This window comes from Elephas maximus, chromosome 16 (genome assembly GCF_024166365.1).
Source record: "Elephas maximus indicus isolate mEleMax1 chromosome 16, mEleMax1 primary haplotype, whole genome shotgun sequence".
Taxonomy (NCBI): domain Eukaryota; kingdom Metazoa; phylum Chordata; class Mammalia; order Proboscidea; family Elephantidae; genus Elephas; species Elephas maximus.
In genome coordinates this window covers 6,126,483-6,147,909 of record NC_064834.1, presented here as the reverse complement: position 1 = coordinate 6,147,909, position 21,427 = coordinate 6,126,483, and the positions used below count along the sequence as shown (strand labels likewise).

The window sequence follows — 21,427 nt, the reverse complement described above, 5'->3', positions numbered from 1 at the left end:
GCCTGCGGAAGCTAGGTAATTTAAATGCAAAGTCTTACTGACAGTCATGGTAGTATCTTCTGATAATTGAGACAATGGCTCATGCAATCAGTAGACTAATAGAACATGTCACTGAACTAATGGATACAGTGTGCCTGGAATGTGAGCATAATTTTAAGCTCAGAGATAGATGTATTGCCATGGATGATGGAATCTCTTAGAACTTTCCAAGCTCCATGGGGCTAGGTCTACTCAATGCTAACTAAAGTTAGACAGGTTGTTGCTTCAATTCTCTGAGACATGACTGCCAGAAACAGGCTTCCCTCTTCCAGCTGGTTTCATGCAGGGCTGGAATTTGAGTTTCATCCATGCCCAAGACGCTGGGACACAGATGCTTTGGCTCTTGTCTATGGTTCAAACAAAAGGCATTTTTGTGAGGCTCTGACCTCTTGCCCTGTGTTGAGTAAATTCAGCTCCAACTCTGTGAGTCTCTTTTACGCTGGCCAATTTATGCTGTTCGTGGAAATTTGTTTCTTTTTGATGTTCTACAAGTCAACAATCTCAACATACACCAAGGAGAGAACATGGGTGAGGAGAATGAAAAACAGATCCATGCCTGACAAACAGGTGAAAAGACTAGACCTTGTTGTTACATAAGCAACACAATTCAGTATGTGCCATTCTAAGAGAGAACGTTCTGGCCCTGGTGGTGGAATTCCTCAGGAGCGAGATTTTCCCTTTCTATCTGGGTTCAACAAAGATAATTCACTTCATCCAGTGTAATCTTTTGGCATTCTGTGGATTCTTTCCCAAGATCTTTCACCTACTTTTTAAATGCGACCAAGTGTGGATTTAGGGCTGTGCTGAAATAATGAAAAGTTGGCAATTTGGGGCTCCGTGTTCCAAAATCCATCTGCATCTTACCATCACAAGACAGGCTTCTGAAATCCTTTCTAGTCATAAAAACCGGTAAAGTTACATGAAAGAAGGCAAGCATAGAGCCATACTCTTTCACAGAAAACACTGCCGGGTGGACAGATGCTGGCATCCTCATGGGTTCGAGAGTGCTGGCTAATCTGCTATTGAATGGCATCTGCAAAAAGAGTCTCCAGTTTGTCCCTAAGACTTATGATCTTCAAAAAAAATTTGAGTGAGGTCCCACTTGACACTAGAACAAAGACAGAAACATCTATTTCTGACTTCCCAAAATCTGGATTATAGGTACAGTGGAACAATTGAGAATACCAAGAAATTATTTTTCCTCATGAGGCAGATGATACATTTTCACAGTTAAAACAACAACACAACAAAAATGACACCTTACTGGGCTAAAATCAACAGAATTTTCCTTCATAGCACCCTTAATTTATTTAAATCATCTGTTGCTGTTGTTGTTGTGTGCCATCGAGTCGATTCCAACTCATAGTGACCCTATAGGACACAGTACAGCTGCCCCATAGGGTTTCCAAGGAGCAGCTGGCAGATGAACCTCTGACCTCTTGGTTAGCACCTGAGCTCTTAATCACTGTGCCACCAGGGCTCCTTAAGTCATATAGTCATATTTATATGTATCGATCAAATTTTCCTCCCAAAAGATCGTTAATTCCCTGAGGGAGGGACCTCTTTTTGTTTCTCTCTCTTCTACTTCCCAACCCCTAATACAGTGCCTGTAATATTGTAGCTTTATAATTCTCACAGTCCTTTATTTATTTAACCCATATTTATGACTGCCTACAAAGACTGAGCGCTGTTTTGAAGGACATCACAGTGAAGAGAATGAAGCAAAATTCCTATCCTCCTGAAGCTTACATTTGAAAGGGACGAGAAAGGTTAGGGATTATGTGTATGTACGTGTTTGGGGCAGTGGTGCTCCTGTTGGAATTTAGATGGAGTGGTCCAAAAAGGCCTCAACCCTGGTGGCATAGTGGTTAAGTGCTATGGCTGCTAACCAAAGGATCGGCAGTTCGAATCCGCCAGGCGCTCCTTGGAAACTCTATGGGGCAGCTCTACTCTGTCCTATAGGGTCGCTATGAGTTGGAATCGACTTGATAGCACTGGGTTTGGTTTTTGGTTTTGGAGAAGGTAACATTTGTGCAAGGCTATTAAAAAGGTATGAATTTATAGGGAAAAGCATTCTAGCCAAAGGAAACAGCAAGTGCAAAGGGCCTGGGGTAAAAGTATGACTCTGAATTCAGCGAAGACTGCAGAGGTCAGTGTGCTCAAGCACAGGAAGCAAGGAGGGGGTTAGAAGGAGGTGAGGTCATGGAGGAAATGGGAACAAGATCATGGAGGTCTTGTAGGCCACTGGGCATCACTGGTCTTTATTCTGAGTGCAATGGGGAACCATGGGAGGATTTTGAACAGAGAAGTAACATAATCTGTTTTTTTTTTTTTTTAATTTGTTGAGCTTTAAATGCAAGTTTACAAATTAAGTCAGTCTCTCGTATAAAAACTTATACATACCTTGCTATGTACCCCTAGCTGCTCTCCCCCTTATGTGACAGCACACTCCTCCTCTCCACCCTGTATTTCCCGTGTCCATTCAACCAACTCCTGTCCCCCTCTGCCTTCTCATCTCCCCTCCAGACAGGAGCTGCCCACATAGTCTCATGTGTCTACTTGAACTAAGAAGCTCACTCCTCACCAGTATCATTTTCTGTCTTATCGTCCAGTCCAATTCCTGTCTGGAGAGTTGGCTTTGGGAATGGTTCCACTCAGGCTAACAGAGGGCCTGGGGATCCCTCCAGTCTCAGGCAGACCATTAAGTCTGGTGTTTTTACGAGAATTTGAGGTCTGCATCCCACTATTTTCCTGCTCCATCAGGGATTCTCAGTTGTGTTTCCTGTCAGGGCAGTCATTGGTGGTAGCCCTGCACCATCTAGTTCTTCTGGTCTCGGGCTGATGGGGTCTCTGGTTTGTGTGGCCCTTTCTGTCTCTTGGGCTCATATTTATCTTGTGTCTTTGGTGTTCTTCATTTTCCTTTTTTTTTTTCCAGCTAGGTTGAGACCAATTGATGCATCTTAGATGGCTGCTTGCTAGCATTTAAGACTCCGGATGCCACTCACCAGAATGGGATGCAGAACGTTTTAATACATTTTGTTATGCCAATTGACCTAGATGTCCCCTGAAGCCATGGTCCCCAGACCTCATCCCTGCTACTATTGCGTTCAAAACATTCGGTTGTATTCAGAAAACTTCTTTGCTTTTGGTTTAGTCCAGTTGTGCTGGCCTCTCCTGTACTGTGTGTTGTCTTTCCTTTCACCTAAGATAGTTCTTATCTACTATCTAACTAGTGAATACCCCTCTTCCTCCCTCCCCATCCTTGTAAGCGTCAAAGAATATTTTCCTCTGTGTTTAAACTTTTTCTCCAGTTCTTACAATAGAGGTCTCATACAATATTTGTCCTTTTGCAACTGACTAATTTCACTGAGCATAATGCCTTCCAGGTTCCTCCATGTTATGTTTCACAGATTCATCCTGCATAGTATTTCATTGTGTGAATATACCATAATTTATTTATCCATTCATCCGCTGATGGGCACCTTGTTTGCTTCCGTCTTTTTGCTATTGTGAACAGTGCTCCAGTGAACATGGGTGTGCACATATCTGTTTGTGCGACAGCTCTTACTTCTCTAGGATATATTTCAAGGAGTGGGATTGCTAGATCCTATGGTACTTCTATTTCTAGCTTTTTAAGGAAGTGCAGAATCTATTTCCAAAGTGATTGTACCATTTTACATTCACACCAGCAGCGTATAAGTGTTCCAGTCTCTCCACAACCTCTCCAAAATTTATTATTTTGTTTTTTGGATTAATGCCAGCCTTGTTGGAGTGAGATGGAATCTCATCGTAGTTTTGATTTGCATTTCTGTAATGGCTAATGATCGTGAGCATTTCCTCATGTGTCTGTTAGCCACCTGAATGTCTTCTTTGGTGAAGTGTCTCTTCATATCTTTTGTCCATTTTTTAATTGGGCTATTTGTCTTTTTGTTGTTGAGTTTTTGCAGTAACATGTAGATTTTAGAGATCAGATGCTGACTGGATTTGTCGTTGCTAAAAACTTTTTCCCAATCTGTAGGCAGTCTTTTTACTCTTTTGGGGAAGTCTTTGGATGAGTGTAGATGTTTAACTTTTAGGAGCTCCCAGTTCTCTAATTTGTCTTTAGGTGTTTGTGCAGTTCTAGTAATGTTCTGTATACTGTTTATGCCATGTATTATGGCTCCTAGCGTTGTTCCTATTTTTTCTTCCATGAACTTAATTGTTTTAGATTTTATATTTAGGTGTTTAATTCATTTTGAGTTAGTTTTTGTGGGTGGTGTGAGGTACAGGTCTAGTTTCATTTTTTTTGCGGATGGATATCCAGTTATGCCAGCACCATTCGTTAAAGAGACTGTCTTTTCCCCCACTGAAATGACTTTGGGGTTTTGTCAAATATCAGTTGCTCATATGTGGATGGATTTGTGTCTGGATTTTCAATTCTGTTCCATTGGTCTATGTTTCTGTTGTTGAACCAGTACCAGGCTGTTTTGAGCACTGTGGCAGTATAATATGTTCTAAAATCAGGTAGTGCAAGGCATCCCACTTTGTTTTTCTTTCTCAGTAATGCTTTACTTATCTGGGGCCTCTTTCCCTTCCGTATGAAGTTGTATGTCTTCCGTAAAAAGGTATTCTCCATCTCATTAAAAAAGTCACTGATATTTGGATCGGGAATGCATTGTAGCTATAGATTTCTTTGGGCAGAATAGACATTTTTACAATGTTGAGTCTTCCTATCCATGAGCAAGGTGATGTTTTTCTGTTTGTGTAGGTCTCTTTTGGTTTCTTGCAGTAGTGTCCTGTAGTTTTCTTTGTATAGGTCTTTTATATCTCTGGTTAGGTTTATTCCTAAGTACTTTATCTTCTTAGGGGCTACTGTAAATGGTATTGATTTGGTGATTTCCTCTTCATTCCTCTCTTTGTTGCTTTAGAGGAATCCAACTGATTTATGTATGTTTATCTTGTATCCTGAAACTCTGCTGAACTCATTAGTTTCAATAGTTTTCTTAAGGATTCTTCAGGTTTTTCTGTGTATAAGATCATGTCATCTGCAAACAGAGATACTTTTACTTCTTCTTTGCCAATTTGGATGCCCTTTATCTCTTCATCTAGCCTTATAGCTCTGGCTAGGACCTCCAGCACAATGTTCAGTAAGAGTGGTGATAAAAGGCATACTTGTCTGGTTCCCCATCTCAAGGGGAATGCTTTCAGACTCTCTCCACTTAGGATGATGTTGGCTGTTGGCTTTGTGTAAATGCCCCTTATTATGTTGAGGAATTTCCCTTCTATTCCTATTTTGCTGAGAGTTTTTATCATGAATGGGTGTTGGACTTTGTCAAATGCCTTTTCTGCATCAATTGATAAGATCATGTGGTTCTTGTATTTTGTTTTACTTATGTGATGGATTACATCAATTATTTTTCTAATGTTGAACTATCCCTGCATACCCAGTACAAATCCCACTTGGTCATGGTGAATTATTTTTTTGATATGTTGTTAAATTCCATTGGCTGGAATTTTGTTGAGGATTTTTGCATCTAAGTTCATGAGGGATATTAGCCTGCAATTTTCTTTTTTTGTGGAATCTTTACCTGGTTTCGGTATCAGGGTCATGCTGGCTTCGGAGAATGAGTTTGGGAGTATTCCATCCTTTTCTATGCTCTGAAATACCTTTAGTAGTAGTGGTGTTAACTCTTCTGTGGAAGCTTGGTAGAATTCTCTAGTGAAGCCATCAGGGCCAAGGCTTTTCTTTGTTGGTAGTTTTTTGATTACTTTTTCAATCTCTTGTTATGGGTTTATTTAGTTGTTGTCTCTGTTTGTATTAGCTTAGTTAGGTAGTATGTTTTTAGAAATTTGTCCATTTCCTCTAGGTTTTCAAATTTGTTAGAGTACAACTTTTCATAGTACTCTGTTATGATTCTTTTAATTTCAGCTGGGTCTGTTGTAATATCGCCCATCTCATTTCTTATTAAGGTTATTTGCGTCATCTCTTGTTTTTCTTTTGTCAGTCTGGCCAATGGTTTATCGATTTTATTAATCTTTTCAAAGAACCACCTTTTGGTCTTGTTAACTCTTTCAATTGTTTTTCTGTTTTCTTTCATTTAATTCTGCTCTAATTTTTATTATTTGCTTTCGTCTGGTGCCTGAGGGTTTCTTTTGTTGCTCTCTTTCCATTTGTTCAAGTTGTAGGGATAATTCTTTGATATTGGCCCTTTCTTCTTTTGGTATGTGTGCATTTATTGATATAAATTGACTTCTGAGCACTGCTTTAGCTGTTGTCCCAAAGGTTCTGATAGGAAGTATTTTCATTCTGACTGGATTCTATGAATTTCTTTGTTCTGTCCTTAATTTGTTCTATAATCAAATCATTTTTGAGCAAAGTGTTGTTCAGTTTCCATGTGTTTGATTTCTTTTCCCAGATATTTCTGTTATTTTCTTCTACTCTTATGGCTTTATGGTCAGAGAAGATGCTTTGTAATATTTCAATGTTTTGGATTTTGTTAAGATTGCTTTATGTCCTAATATACATTGGAAAAGAAAGCATACTTGGATGCTGTTGGGTGGAGTGTTCTGTATATGTCTATGAGGTCAAGTTGGTTAATTGTAACATTTAGCTCTTCCGTGTCTTTATTGAGCTTCTTTCTGGATGTTCTGTCCTTCACTAAAAGTGGTGTGTTGAAATCTCCTACTATTATTGTAGAGCTGTCTGTCTCACTTTTCAATGCTGTTAGAGTTTGTTTTATGTATCTTGAAGCTCTGTTTTTGGGTGCATAAATATTTAATGTGGTTATATCCTCCTGATATATTGTCCCTTTAATCATTATATAGCATCCTTACTTATTCTGTGTGGCAGTTTTAAGTTTGAAGTCTGTTTTGTCAGAAGTTAATATAGCCACTTTTACTCTTTTTTGATTTTTGTTTGCTTGATATATTTTTTTCCCATCCTTTGAATTTTTGTGTTTGTGTCTTTAAGTCTAAGGTGTGTCTCTTGCAGGTGGTATATAGCCGGATTTTGTTTTCTTAATCCATTCTGCAAGTCTCTGTCTCTTTATTGGTGCAGTTAGTCCGTTTATATTCAGCATAATTGTAGATAGGTATGAGTTTAGTGCTGCCATTTTGATGCCTGTTTTTGTGTGTTCTTGACAATTTCATTTTTCTACTTACTTTTTTGTCTAAGAAGTTTTTCTTTGTAAATTATGTGTTCCTCTTTTTCATTGTAGTTGAATTTGTTTTTTCTGAGTCTTTACGTTTATCTCATTTTATATTTTGAAGTTCAGGATTGTTAGTCTTCTTTGCGGTTACCTTAATATTTACCCTTATTTTTCTAAGTTTAAACCTAACTTTTATATCCCTATTTTGCCTTGATTTCCTCTCCATATGGAAGATCTATGCCTACTTTATTTAGCCCCTCCTTATTGATTATTGACATCTTTTACATAATGACATCACTGATTCCCTGTTTTGAGCTTTTTTTTTTTTTAATCTTAATTTATTTTTGTGATTTCCCTATCTGAGTTGTTATCTGGTTGCTCTGTTCTGTGTTCTAGTGTTGGGTTGATATCTGATATTATTGATTTTCTAACCAGAGAATTCCCTTTATTATTTCTTGTAGTTTTGGTTTGGTTCTTGCAAATTCCATAAGCTTCTGTTTATCTGTAAATGTCTTAATTTCGCCTTCATATTTGAGAGACAGTTTTGCTGGATATATGATTCTTGGCTGGCAGTTTTTCTCCTTCAGTGCTCTACATATGTCATCTCATTGCTTTCTTTCCTGCGTGGTTTCTGCCGAGTAGTCCGAAGTTATTCCTATTGATTTTCCTTTGTAGGTGACCTTTTGCTTATCCCTGGCTGCTCGTAAAATTTTCTCTTTATCTTTGGTTTTGGCAAGTTTGCTGGTAATATGTCTTGATGACTTTCTTTTGGGATCTACTTTGTATGGTGTTCGATGAGCATTTTGGATAGATATCCTTTCATCTTTCACAATGTCAGGGAAGTTTTCTGCCAAAAAATCATCAACAATTCTCTCTGTATTTTCTGTTATCCTTCTGGCATTCCAATCACTTGCAAGTTATTCTTCTTGATAGAATCCCTCATAATTCTTGGGTTTCTTCATTTTTTAAAATTCTTTTATCTGAGTTTTCTTCAAATATATTGGTGCCAAGTGCTTTATCTTCCAGCTCACCAATTCTGCATTACAGGTCCTCAATTCTGCTCCTCTGACTTTCTATTGTCTATTTCTGTAATTTTATTGTTAATCTTCTGAATTTCTGAATGCTGCCTTTATGTGAATTCTTGCGTTTTATTAAATTTTTCATTATATTCTTGAATAATCCTTTTAATTTCTTCAAGTGCTTTCTCTGTGTGTTCCCTGGCTTTTTGTGCGTGTTGCCTGATCTCGTTCCTGATGTCTTGAAGAGTTCTGTATATTAATCTTTTGTATTCTACATCCGGTTATTCCAGGAATACATCTTCATCCAGGAGCATCCGCGATTCTCTGTTATGGGAGTTTGTTGAAGCAATCATGGTCTGCTTCTTTATGCGATTTGATATCGACCGTTGTCTCCAAGCCATCTATAAGCTATTGTATTAATTTCTTTTGTTTGCTCACTATGTCCTAGTTTCTTGCTTTGTTTTGTTTTTATATACCCAAATAGGCTACTAGCATGAGCTAACTTGATTATTGGAGCCTTTGAAGAACTAATGTCCTATTACCTGATGGCTAGAGCTGTTACCAGGAGCCTAGGAGTCCATTCATGATTCTTGTATAGATTCAGCTCAGGTGTCCTGATAGTTGGTTACCTAGTGTGTGGTGTAGGCTCTCACCTAACATCTTAGAGGAGCAGTGGTGATGGGTGTGTACACTGGTTTCTGGTAGCAGCAGGGTGTCACACTCTGAGGAAGGCAGGGGGCTGATACGTTTCCCAAGTGTCAGTTAGCAAGGAGCATCTCTGTTCTCTAGAGTGCTCTGGTGGGTGGGCTCTGCAGCTGTATCTTAGGCACCTGATGCTTATACCTGTAAGGACTGGTAGGCACTGCTATCCTTGAACCCCTTTCACGGGTGGCTAAGTGGTGTGGATGGAGCCTCCAGCCTTCAGGTCACTCCTGTGGGTAGGCGAAGGCCCTGTTTAATAGGCAGAGTGGTATCAGACTTCCAAATCCTGCCTCTCTACTGCACAGCTGAAACAGGTACAGTCAGACCTCAAACAGACTTGCCCTTGCAATATAATAGCCACCTGGATCCATGTAGGGGTGAAAGCCAAAGTCTGTGGATTGCTTATGGCTGGACTGGAGCTGCTTCTGCTCTGAGCTTCCAGATTAGGGGAGTCAGCAAGGTATTTTTCCCCTGTTTGTCAATTTGTTCTTTCTCCCAAGCCAGGAGAAATGGCTCAGTCTATCTCAGGCCCAGGGAAATCAACTGTTAATGAAGCCAGCTGGGGCAGAGGGATGAAGGAACAGGTAGATAGGAGAGAGTTCCTTCAAAAGAAGGAGCTATTAGATCCATGTGAGGTAAATTAGACAAAATCACTTATCTTGTGTTGAGAGCGCTGTTTTACCTCAGATTCCAGAGTTGCATGTAGCCTGTGTGTGCTGGCTCGGTCCTTGCCGAGATTGCCCCAGGGGGTTAGGGCTGCGTTCCGTGCTTGCCTTCTTTTGCTTAAGCAGCTGTGTCCTAAACTCCGTGGCCGGTCCTGTGGCTGTCACACCAGGGAGTCAGGGTGCCAGCACTTCAGTTGCCTTCTTTTGCTGAAGTAGCCACTTCCTAAATGCTGTGGACAGCTGGTGTAGACACATCACAGGATCAGGGGTGCACCACCCTGCTTGCCTTCTTTCGTTGAAGCTGCGGTGTCTTAGGAAACTACCATCAGCCCTGCCACAGTTGCACCAAAAAACAGCACCAAGGAATCAGAGCTGAGGCGTTGCATGGGATTGGCTACTTGTTGCTGCTTCTGCACTGTCTCTGCCTCCCCCGTTGCTCAGATCAATTCCTTAAATTTTGCATTTGATGCTCAGGGTTCCTAGTTTGCCATATTGATTCGCTTGTTTTTTCAAGGCTTTGTTGTAAGAGGGATCAGTGGAAGCTTCCGACTAGTTCACCATGTTGGCCCCACCTCCTTCAGTAGTGTCTTGTAGTTTTCTTTGTGTAGATCTTTTACTTCCCTGGTTATATTTATTACCAAATATTTTATCTTCCTGGGGGCTAATGTAAATGGTATTGATTTGATGATTTCCTTTTCCACATTCTCTTTGTTGGTGTAGAGGAATCCAACTGCTTTTTGTGTGTTTATCTTGTATCCTGACACTCTACTGAACTCTTCTATTAGTTTCAGTAGTTTTCTTGTGGATTCTTCACGGTTTTCTGTGTGTAAGATCATGTCATCTGCAAATAGAGATACTTTTACTTTTTCCCTACCAATTTGGATGAACTTTATTTCCTCATCTAGCAGAATTGCTCTGGTTGGGACCTCCAGCACAATGTTGAATAAGAGTAGTGATAAGGGCCATCCTTGTCTTATTTCAGTTCTCAAGGGGAATGAATGTTTTCAGACTCTTTCCAATTAGGATGATGTTGGCTGTTGGCTTTGTATCAATGTCCTTTGTTATGTTGAGGAATTTCCTTTCTATTCCTATTTTGCTGAGAGTTTTTATCGTGAATGAGTGTTCGACTTTGTCAAATGCCTTTTCTGCACCAATTGATAAGATCATGTGGCTCTTGTCCTTTTTTTATTTATATGATGGATTACATTAATTGCTTTTCTAATGTCGAACTGTCCCTGCATACCTGGCATGAAACCCACTTGGTCATGGTGAAATATTTTTTGATACATTGTTGAATTTTTTTGAGGATTTTTACATCTAAGTTCATGAGGAATTTTGGTCTGTAATTTTCTTTTTTTGTGGAATCTTTACCTGGTTTTGGTATCAAGGTAATGCTGGCTTCATAGAATGAATTTGGGAGTATTCCATCCTTTTCTATGCTCTGAAATACCTTAGTAGTAGTGGTGTTAACTCTTTTCTGAATATTTGGTAGAATTCTCCAGTGAATCCATCAGGGCCAGGGCTTTTTTTTGGGGGGGGGGGTTAATTACCTTTTCAATCTCTTCTTTTGTTATGGGTTTATTTAGTTGTTCTGGCTCTATGTCAGTTTAGATAGGTATTGTGTTTCTACAAATTTGTCCACTTCCCCTAGGTTTTCGAATTTGTTAGAGTATGCTTTTTCATAGTAATCTGATTCTTTTAATTTCAGTTGGGTCTGTTGTGATATCGTCCATCTCATTTCTTATTTGGGTTACTGGCTTCCTCTCCTGTTTTTCTTTTGTCAGTTATCCAATGGTTTATTGATTTTTTTGGTCTTTTCAAAGAACCGGCTTTTGGTCTTGTTAACTCTTTCAATTATTTTTCTGTTCTCTGTTTCATTTAATTCTGCCCTAATTTTTATTATCTGCTTTCCTCTGGTGCTAGACGGTTTCTTTTGTTGCTCTCTGTTTTTCAAGTTGTAGGAATAGTTCTTTGACTTTGGCCCTTTCTTCTTTTTGTATGTGTGCATTTATTGATATAAATTGAACTCTGAACACTGCTTTAGCTGTGTCCCAAAAGTTCTGATAGTAAGTGCTTTCATTCTCATTGGATTTCATTAATTTCTTTATCCCACCCTTAATTTCTTCTATAATGCAGTAGTTTTTGAGCAAGGTGTGTTCATTTTCCACGTGTTCGATTTTTTTTCCTTGCTTTTTCTGTTACTGATTTCAACTTTTATGGCTTTTTGGTCAGAGAAGATGCTTGGTAATATTTCAATATTTTTGGATTCTGTTCAGGCTTGCTTTATGACCTAATATGTGGTCTATTCTGGAGAATGTTCCACCTGCATTGGAAAAGAAAGTCTACTTGGCTGCTGTTGGGTGGAGTGTTCTGTATATGTCTATGAGGTCAGGTTGGTTGATTGTGTCATTTAGGTCTTCTGCATCTTTATTGAGCTTCTGTCTGGATGTTCTGTCCTTCACTAAAAGTGGTGTGTTGAAGTCTCCTACTATTATTGTGGAGCTGTCTATCTTGCTTTTCAATGCTGTTAGAGTTTGTTTTATGTATCTTGAAGGCTTGTTGTTGGGTGTGTAAATATTTATTATGGTTATATTCTCCTGGTATATTGATCATAATATAGTGTCATTGCCCATCCTTTGTGGTGGATTTAACTTTAAAGTCTATTTTATCAGAAATTAATATTGCCTCTTCTGCTCCTTTTTGATTGTTGTTTGCTTGATATATATTTTTCCATCCTTTAAGTTTTAGTTTGTTTGGGTATCTAAGTCTAAGGTGTGTCTCTTGTAGGCAGCATGTAGACGGATCGTGTTTTTTTAAATTTTTATCCATTTTGCCACTCTCTGTCTTTTTATTGGTGCATTTAGTCCATTTACATTCAGGGTAATTATGGATAGGTATGAGTTTAGTTCTGTCATTTTGATGTCTTTTTTTATGGGTCATTGACAGTTTCTTTTTTCCACTTTATTTTTTGTGCTGAGTAGCTTTTCTTTATATATTGTCTTTTCCTCTTTTTCATTGTTGTTGATTTTGTTTTTGCTGAGTCTTTACGTTTTTCTTGTATTTTATTTTGATGTGTAGTATTGTTAGTCTCCTATTTGGTTACCTCAATATTTACCCCTGTTTTTTCTAAGTTTAAACCAAACTTTTATCTGTTTATAGGACCTTGACTTCCGCTCCATAAGAACCATCTATGACTACGTTTTTAGTCCCTCTTTATTGATTTAATGTTGTTATCTTTTACATAATGTCATTGCTGTTTCCCTGTTTTGAATGTTTTTTACCTTGATTTATTTTTGTGATTTCCCTGTCCAGGTTGATACCTGATTGCTGTGTCCTGTGTTCTAGTATCGGTTGTTATCTGATGTTGTTGATTTTCTCACCAGAGGACTCCTTTTAGTATTTCTTGTAGCTTGAGGTTTTTTTTTTTTTTCCCCAAATTCCCTAAACTTCTGTTTATCTGGGAATGTAATTTCACCTTTGTATTTGAGAGACAATTTTGCTGGATATATGATTCTTGGTTGGCAATTTTTTTCCTTCAAGGCTTTATATATGTCATCCCACTGCCTTTTTGCCTTGATGGTTTCTGCTGAATAGTCCAAGCTTATTCTTATTGACTCTCCTTCGTAGGTGACTTCTAGTTTATCCCTAGCTGCTCTTAAAATTCTCTATCTTTGGTTTTGGCAAGTTTGATTATAATATGTCTTGGTGGCTTTCTTTTGGGATCTACCTTGTGTGGGGTTTGAGGAGAATCTTGGATAGATATCTTCTCATCTTTCATGATATCTGTTTGCTGCCAACAAATCTTCAACAATTCTCTCCATATTTTCTGTTGTCCCTCCCTGTTCTAGTACTCCAGTCACTCCCAGCTTATTTCTCTTGATAGAATCCCACATGATTCTTAGGGTTTCTTCATATTTAAAAAATTCTTTTATCAGATTTTTCTTTGAATATATTTGTCTCATGTTTTATCTTCAGTCTCACTATTCTTATTTCCATTTCCTCAGTTCTACTGCTCTGACTTTCTATTGAGTTGTCTAATTCTGAAATTTTATTGTTAATCTTCTGAATTTCTGTTTGCTGTCTCTCTGTGTATTCTTGCAGCCTATTAAATTTGTCATTATGCTCCTAAATAACCTTCTTAATTTCCTCAACTGCTTTATCTGTGTGCTTCTTGGCTTGTTCTGTGTTTTGCCTGATCTGCTTGCTGACCTCTTGAAGAGTTCTGTATATTAATCTTTTGTATTCTACCTTTGATAATTCCAGGAATATATCTTCATCTGGAAGATTCCTTAATTGTTTTGGGAGCTTGCTGAAGCAATCGTGGTCTGCTTCTTTATGTGATTTGATATTGACTGTTGTCTCTGAGGCCTCTATAAGTTATTGTATTAATTTATTTTATATTTGCTTACTGTATCCTAGGTTCTTGCTTTGTTTTGTTTTGATATGCCCAAATAGGCTGCTCAAATGAACTACTTTGATTATTGGGGCCTTTGAAGCTCTAACTTCCTCTTACCAGATGGCTAGAGCTGTTACCAGGTATATGAGCCCAGGAATCCATTTAATTTTCTTTTATGGATTCAGCTCAGGTGTCCAGGTAGTCAGTCAGTCATTGTGTGGTGCAGGCTCTCACCTACAGTCTTAGAGGAGCAGGGATGATTGGTGTAGGCATAGGTATCTGGCTGCAGCAGGGGTTCATGCTCTGAGCAATGCAGGGGGCTAACCAATGTCCCATGAGAGTCCATGTTCCCTACAGTGTACAGGTGGGTGGGCTCTGCAGCCAGACCATGGGCGCCCAATGCTTTTGGGTGTAAGGACTGGGAGTCACCACTTATCCTTGTCACGGGTGTCTAGGTGGCATGGATGGAGCTAGTAGTCCTCAGGCTCCTGATATGGATAGGTGAGGATCCTGCTTAATAGGCAGAGGGGTGTCAAACATCAAAAACCTGCCTCTGCACCACAGAGCTGAAATAGTTGAAGTGAGACCTCAGGCACATGCACTGTTGCACCGTGCCAACAAGGGCCCAGTCTGCTGAAATGGGCCCACACAGGTCCATGCAGGGGTGAAAGACATTCAAAGCCTGTGTACTGCTTTTGCCTGCGCCCAGGCAAAGGAGCTGCTTCTGCCCCCTGTTCCCAACTTAGGAGAGCTGGCAGTTTATTTTTCCCCCATTTGTTAATTTGTTCCTTCTCCAAGGTCAGAAGAAGGGCTCAGGGCGCAGCAGAACCTTATCTCAAACCCAGTGAAAGTGACCGCTACTGAAGCCAGCTTGGGGGCTGGAGCAGAGGGAGGAGGGATCAGATAAATGGGAGAGAGTTCTTTCAAAAGGGGTGTTTTTTGATCCGTGTGGTAAATTAGACACAAGTACTTATCTTTCGGCGAGAGTGCTGTTCTTCACTGATTCCGGAGGCATAAGTAGAGTCTGTGCTACTTGCTCTCTCCCACTGTGAAAACCGTGTCTCAAATGGTACTGCCAGCCCTGACATGGTTGCACCAGAGATCAGTCTTGCAGGGTGCCGGTTATCACCGAGTCAGGTCCAGCAACTCCTTGCTGCTTCTGAACTGTCTCTCCCTCCCCCTGTCCAATTTCTTAAATTTGGCTTTGATGTTCAGGGCTCCTAGCTTGTCATATATATAATCAATTCACTTGTTTTTTCAGGTCTTTGTTGTAAGAGGGACCACTGGAAGCGTCTGATTACGCCACCATCTTGACCCCACCCTCTGACGTAAGCTTTCATGAGATCTGAGAAAGAGCCTTTCCAAAACAAGCTTCTTGGCCTAACTAGAAATTTTGGGCTATGGTCCGAGCCCAAACTTTTCTTGCCCTAGGCATCTCCATCTTAGAGTTTTTCTCTGTCATATAATGCACCCCGTCATTTTTGCAAAGCCTTCCACTGTATCCTGACCTAGTTAAATGCAGTTTTGCTGCTAGAGGAAGATCTCGTGGTTAGAAATGGCCGATGTAAATAGAAGATTATTACAGGTGTTAAACGCGAGACTTTAATAGTCAACAAATTCTTAGAAAATGTTCCCTTTGCTCTCCCAAAAAAGTACTTTTCTGACCTGTGACTTTTCCATAACCTTTTCCTAATACCCCCTGTAAACTCTGTAAATATCAACCAATCACGAACATTTTTGTTGTATCCTTCATTTTGTCTTTATAAGTCTGTGTATCACTGTGCCCCCTTGAAACGCTTTGTTCAGAGTATCCTGGCACCGTGTTGTCCATTTTGCAAAAATACTTTTATAGCCGTAATGAAACTCTTTATTTTTAAATCTAAATAGACGTGTAGTTTGTTCCACTAAAACATGTGGTGTCAGAAAACATGGGATCCATAGGAGACTCCCTCTGAAAGCCCCCAGAGAGCTGAGAAAATGGGCTTTGGATCCAGCTGAGTCAATTAGACTCCCTTTTTCAATGGACCTGTGGGGACTGTCTGGGTGAGTACCTCTTGGATCGAACGTCCGCATACTTGCATCTGAGGTTGCCGAGTTTTATTACTGGCATACTTTCATCCTTATCAGCTTATTTTCATTATTATTAGCTCACTTTCATTCTTAATTCAGCTTGGATTTGTTTTCCCTTTTCTTCCTATTCTGGTTCTGACAGAGGTTGAGTCTATTCCTTGAGTCTTGGTCTGCTTGTGAGTCCTGATCTAGGTTCTCTGCTTGCAAGTTTGGGTACCTTGATCCCAAGAAAACAATCAAGAGTAGTTCTCTGCCCTCTGTGGGGACACCATTAGAGGAAATTGTTTGTCCGCCTGCAGGTCTGAGTTAAGTGTTCCCACTTGCAGGTCTAGGCACTTTGGCAAAAATTGTTTATGTGCATGTAGGTTCAGGTTAAGCATTTCTGCCTGCAAGTTCAAGTTTGGACACATTCTGATTCTGACTTTAGTGTGCACTTTTAGTTAACAAGGGAGGTGGAGAATAACAAATCCAAGAGTGGAAAATGTCCTTTGGGGACTTCTGCACAATTTATAAGCAAACATTATGGTCCTGCTACTTGAAGGGCAGCCCGGAGTAGGACATTTGCCCTTCTATATTCTTTGAATGTTTCTTCTAGTCTTTAAAGCCTCTGAAACAGGTTAAAACTTGCATGCACACCTATCTTTCAGAGAGAAAAATAGAGTAAAAGATAAATGCCTCGTATAGAGAACCTTTGACATGCCTAAACTATTTTTTTTCTATGTAGTAAATTCAAAATTAAAAGTCACATTTTAATTAATACCAGGAGGCATTCAAAACAGCAGGACAGTAAAACTGTCTCCCTAAAGATTAAAATCTCAAGCACTTGTCACTCCTTTTTTTGTCTGCTTTGCTTTTGGTTTGCTTTGTATACATCCTGCTGAATTTTCAACAGCTGAATCTTCAAAACTGAGTCTTCAGAACTGTAGTCTGGGCTATTCGAGAATTACTGTTTGCTTTGTTTTATTCTGTAAGTTTTCCTTTTATTACCTTACGAGTTTTACCAGGGAGAGGTCCCCAAGTATTGTTTATATAAATTTTGCCTTCACTAGTAGAAGCCTTGGTGGCACAGTGGTTAAGTGTTTGGCTGCTAAACAAAAGGTCCGGAGTTTGAATCCACCAGCTGCTCCTTGGAATCCCTATGGGGCGGTTCTACTTTGTTGTATAGGGTCACTATGAGTTGGAATTGGCTCAATGGTAATGGGTTTTGGTTTAGTGGCAGCAGTAGTATGAGGTTGTGAACAGTTTATTTTCCTAGAAGTTTTCAAGTTTGTAGGATCTCAATCTTCACAAGCGGAGAAGCCGAACTCCGTGGCAATCCCCGTTAGAATTTTACTAGGCCTGAGAACCGTGAACTTCAAAACAAGATTGAACCTTCAATGAAATGATGTTAAGGTTCTTTTAAATTATCCAAACTTGCTTACCTAATGCTTATTTTAATTGGTACCTTTAGATGTAAATTTTTAGAAAATATCAAAATAATATACCATTCTTCAACTAACTAAAATCAGAAGGTACTCTGTTTAGACTTATAAGAACCCTCCAGCTGCTCCCTCTACTCTTTTGGTGACAGCTTACTTTGTCTGAACTTCCTTTTTTAGATATAACTTCCTTTTTTTCTAAGAAAACTTTAGTAGTCACTTTAAGAAAGTAAATTCTCCTTTACTATGCCCTTCTCAGAGAATTTTTGTTTAATGCTCAAGGTTTGTCAGAGGGTCTAATATTCTTCTATCTGAGACTCTAACAAACTAATGAGTTTATCTAAGACTTATTTTTCTGTTAATTAAATTGGTTTTACTAAAGAATTACTGTTTGAATTTTAAGAAATATAAGCAAGTTTGTGTTTTTTTCCCTTCCATTTCTCTTTTTCAAATTTCATGTCTTGTTTTGCTGATTTTAGGCTCTGCAGAAGAAAAAAGAAATTGTAGACCTTTTTGAATCAAAATCTTTAAATAATGTATTTTAGGTACTTGTATAAAAAAATTTTTTTTTTTTATGCAATAGATAAGGCAAAATTAGAAAACTAGTATTTGTTTTCAGGATTTTTGATAAAAAGATATTAGAAAAAATAGTAACCCCCAAATGTTTCAGTTTCTTTTATAGTTTGTAGCATTGTCTAAATTTTTCTTAGCTTCTTAACAATGTATGAGGTTTTCTGCTTAAGTTCTGTGTATAAGTTTTGCCTTGTCTCTGAAAGCCATAAATTAAACTTTCAATAACATAAAGTAGCCCACGTAAAAAAGTGCACTAAAAAGATAAATTGTTTGGTACAACAAGGCTTTTAAATTATTCTTTATAGGATCCAATAACATTTAAAAGAAAAGATAATTTTTCACCTTCAGAAGGCATTGTTCTAATTGGCTTAATGATAAATAAGTGCTTATACAGGTTAAATGACTTAAATTATTAAGACCCTTAAATTCAAATCCCAGCCTAAAAAAGTTTTTATGTCAGCCTTAAAAGCAAAATCTTTCTAAGTATTTAAGTGAGGTATTATATAAAGTGTCTTTTATTTAAAGAAAGAGAGTGAAGAGAGTAATTTTTATTAATACAAAAAAGACTAAACTGCTTACCAAGAAAACAATATAAATAATAAAGGTTTGTATAAAAAATATATAAACTATATAAACAAACTTACTTCAATATAATATATAAGCTTGGATTGATTTCTAAAGTTTTTGGATAACTTAGTGATCTTAAAATTAGGTTAAAAGACAGTCATTATACTTAAAGTTTATAAGCTCTTACTTTTATGTCACAAAAAAGATTTTATATATATATATGTTTCTAAAACCCATAAAACCCTTTGCTGTTGAGTCGATTCAGACTCATAGTGATCACGTAGGACAGAGTAGAACTGCCCTATAGGGTTTCTAAAGAGCAGCTGGTGGATTTGAACTGGCAACCTTTTGGGTAGCAGCTGAGTTCTTAACCATTGTGCTACCAGGGCTCTAGTATATATGTATATGTATGTGTTTGAGTCCAGTATTAAGTATATTTATTTTTGTCACTTAAAGGGTTGTACTATAAAGAATGGGTAATGGAGAAAATAAATTTAAAAGGTTTATTAAAAAGGAATTTAATATAGTCAAAATTCTTACTACAAGTTTAATGAATTAATTTATAAATTTTTTAAAGAGCCTTAACGTCAAGTAGCCAAGAGTTGAATTTCTCACTGTTAAGCAAATATCAGTTCTCAGTAATCTAGGAAAAACCCCTAACAACTTTGAAATTTCATACGAAAAAGTTTAATAAGTTTAATTTAATAAGTCTTAAATTTTAAAAGCCATTGGGATTTCATAAAAAGCCACAGAAGATTTGTTTCTGTTTTGTAAAGAAACAAATACTAAAAAAAATTTAAATTAGTATGTTATATGAAATGTTACATAATTTGAATTACTAAGTTGGTTATTTTTTATAGTTTAACTGGGGAATTAGCATCATTACCCATAAAATTTTTATTACTACTGAAATGTATAAGCATATGGTAACAGTTTTAAAACTGCTGTAGATTGTACCTGAACCTCTTTAAGAAACAAGAATAATCATTACGTCTGAAGTTATTTTGTTTAAAGTTTTTTTTTTACATTGCTTCTATAATTCTTTTAAGAAATATTGTCATCAGCTAACCATGAACATTTTAAGTTGTCATCCACAGATTTTACTCCACTATTTAACAAAATATTTCAATTAAACTGGACTATACCAAACTTAGATAAAGGATTATAATATTTTAAATATGAAAATCACCAGACTAAATCAAGATTTTAAAAAATTAACAAAAATTTCAGACTACTGCTGATCCGGGGCTATATGAAGCTGAATTAACTGCATAGGATTGGGGTAAACTAAAAGATTACTGTGAAGTTTATGTAAGAGTGTTACTAATACTCAATGTTGTGTTAACTACAGAATCTCCTATAAATTAGAAAAAAAGGTATCACTGAAATAATGAATTAACGAATGATAAAATAACTGTGGTCAGCAAAATAGTTCTTCAAAGTTGAATAGCCCTCAACGTCCTGACTGCCCACAAAAGTCACCTATGCCATTGCTAGAAGTCATTGCCGATGCTGAATTTTAACAGTCCTGTTTCTTCCTTAACAGATGTTATAAATAGTTTTCCTTTTCAAGTTTATTGCCACTACTTTACTTTGAAATCTTTCTCATCATTTCTATTATTATAAAATGTTCTAACAACCATAATTAAATTTATTTTAGAAAAGGCATTCTTCACAGGTCAAAAAGATATTTTGACACTCAAAAGCCAAATGTATCTAATTTACCTTCTATTTAGTCTGGAGGCTATAGATATTGAAACAGGATAAATCTTTTTGGACTTGCTGGCCTATCAAAAAACTAAAAACTAAAATTCAAGCATCTAACCGGCCCTCCAGCCAACTAAGAGACTTGGACTGAAGTTCAGACATTTCTCTCCTGGATGAGAAGTAGACAGCCCCTGAGGAGACTGCTTACATTTCTCAAGGTTTCCGGACCAGGCCTGCATACTCTCCTTATGAAAACAGCTAAAATTTTTTAAACTGTATTTTCTAATCTTCATTATATATATATATTAAAAAAAATTTTTTTAGTATGCTATATCTCATCATTTATATCATATGGTAAACTTAAGTCTAGTTACTCTTTGTTTAATTCCTATTGTCTTTGAAGTCATCTCGTTCTCTTGACTTAATCTCATAGAATAGTAAGAAATTTGGAAGCAGAAATACTTGGAGTCTTTTTTTAGTTATTCTAGTCATACTTTTTATTATAAGTTTACTCCAGTTTTAAAATATCATTCCCTGTTTTAATGTAGTGTTCTTTCCCTGTAAACCTATACCTCTTACCTTTAATTAATACTCATGTATTAATCTCATAAGTCCTATAGTACCCTTTTGTATACCTTAAAAACTGAACCTGTTACCATCTAGTTGGTTCCGACTCACAGTGATCCAATAGGACAGAGTAGAACTGCTCCATAGGGTTTCCAAGGAGTAGCTGGTGGATTTGAGCTGCTGATCTTTTGGTTAGCAGCCAAGCTCTTAACCACTGTGCCACCAGGGCTCCTTGTATCTCAGTGGCTATCGTATTTCTAGTAGCTATGTTATATTATAACATCATCCCTTGTTTTAGTACCTCGTTATTAATGCAAGCGGTTGAAGTCACTACTCTTTGGTTAACATTCATTACATTTGAAATAGCCCAGGTTTTATTTTACATACTTAATAGCCTTTTGTCATATTTTTCTTCATTAGAGTTCATTATTTAAAAGCTTACGTAATGAAAACATTGAGGGTGTTGCACTCTGTTTAATACTCATCACACATGAGAGAGTTCTATGCTGTCAGCTTAGAATCATTCTTTGGCAATTCTCAAGCCCTTTAGTTTTACACTTTGAGGTGAAAGTTACTT

General features: G+C 37.7%; 1 long non-coding RNA gene across 4 annotated transcripts in view; it reads left to right on the top strand.

Annotated features, from left to right (window-relative positions):
* The window catches only part of LOC126059197 (uncharacterized), a 309,811-nt gene that overhangs the window by 235,817 nt on the left and 52,567 nt on the right, over nucleotides 1–21,427 (top strand). Inside the window, exon 1 of one of the 4 annotated variants that reach the window (XR_007513394.1) lies at nucleotides 15,221–15,276. The exons of the other annotated variants lie outside the window; for them this stretch is intronic. This is a non-coding gene — a long non-coding RNA (uncharacterized LOC126059197). Of the gene's footprint in view, nucleotides 1–15,220; nucleotides 15,277–21,427 lie in introns of those variants that run through there. 4 annotated transcript variants of the gene reach the window in all.